The following is a 1,009-nucleotide window of genomic DNA, read 5'->3' as shown; positions in this document are numbered from 1 at the left end:
CCATGTTCGCTGGAGGACTTACGGCACTGCTCCAAGGCCGCCCTTGCGGGTTAAGGCGGGAGCAGGGGCAGCCCTGGAGGGAAGGTGGCCCGCACGCGGGGGCGGAGCCTGGAAGTGCAGGGGGCGGGGTTTGGGTAGGGCGACGCGTAGGGCGTGAACTTGCTGAAGGTCCTCAAGCCCGGAAGGGGCAGCAGGAGAGGGAAGAGGACTAGTGCGATGGGCGGGGACCAGGCTGGGCTGCTGGGCTGTGGAGCGGGGCCTCTCCAGGAGGGGTGGGGCTACACCTCTGGACTTGCTACCAGGCAGTTGAAGTGATGGATCAGCAAATCCCGTTTCCCCAACTCGCCTGGGGCCTGGGCGGGTAGGCAGGTTGTAGGCATTCCCTAGCCCAGGGGTGGGCAAACTTTTTGAGGGCCACAATGGGTTCTTAAACTGGACCGGAGGGCCGGAACAAAAGCATGGATGGAGTGTTTGTGTGAACTAATATAAATTCAAAGTAAACATCATTACATAAAAGGGTACGGGCTTTTTTTTTTTTAGTTTTATTCATTTCAAACAGGACGGATCCGGCCCGCGGGCCGTAGTTTGCCCACGGCTGGACTAGACCATTTATGGGATCTCTTTGAGATTTTACCCAAAGGTAGGGAAAGAACACCATTGCAGCTTTTATTATTCTTTTCATTATTATAAGTTGAAAAAGAAAACCCAAGAGAATGTACAAACAAATTATTGGAATTAATAACAGAATGAAACAAGGTGGTTGGCTATAAGATCAATATACAAAACCAACTGTATTATTATACCAGGAACAAACAGAAAACATAATTTTTTAAAATATACTATTTACATGTGAAAAGGTTGCCACCTGCCTTGGCTCACCTGCACTGGGATGTCCTGGGCCTTCTTTCTCTGTTATCCATGGCTCCTCTCCTTTCTCCAACTGGGAAATCACCCTAGGTTTGGAAAATTCATATCCTGCTTATGCAGTAAAAAAAAAAAAAAAAAAAAA

General features: G+C 49.0%; 1 protein-coding gene across 1 annotated transcript in view; it reads right to left on the bottom strand.

Moving 5' to 3' along the window:
• GCSH (glycine cleavage system protein H (aminomethyl carrier)) overlaps window positions 1–1,009 on the bottom strand; it is a 24,993-nt gene that overhangs the window by 14,993 nt on the left and 8,991 nt on the right. The window lies entirely within an intron of this gene.

Source organism: Myotis brandtii, unplaced genomic scaffold (genome assembly GCF_000412655.1).
Source record: "Myotis brandtii unplaced genomic scaffold, ASM41265v1 scaffold165, whole genome shotgun sequence".
Classification (NCBI taxonomy): domain Eukaryota; kingdom Metazoa; phylum Chordata; class Mammalia; order Chiroptera; family Vespertilionidae; genus Myotis; species Myotis brandtii.
This window is presented reverse-complemented; position numbering and strand designations above follow the sequence as displayed.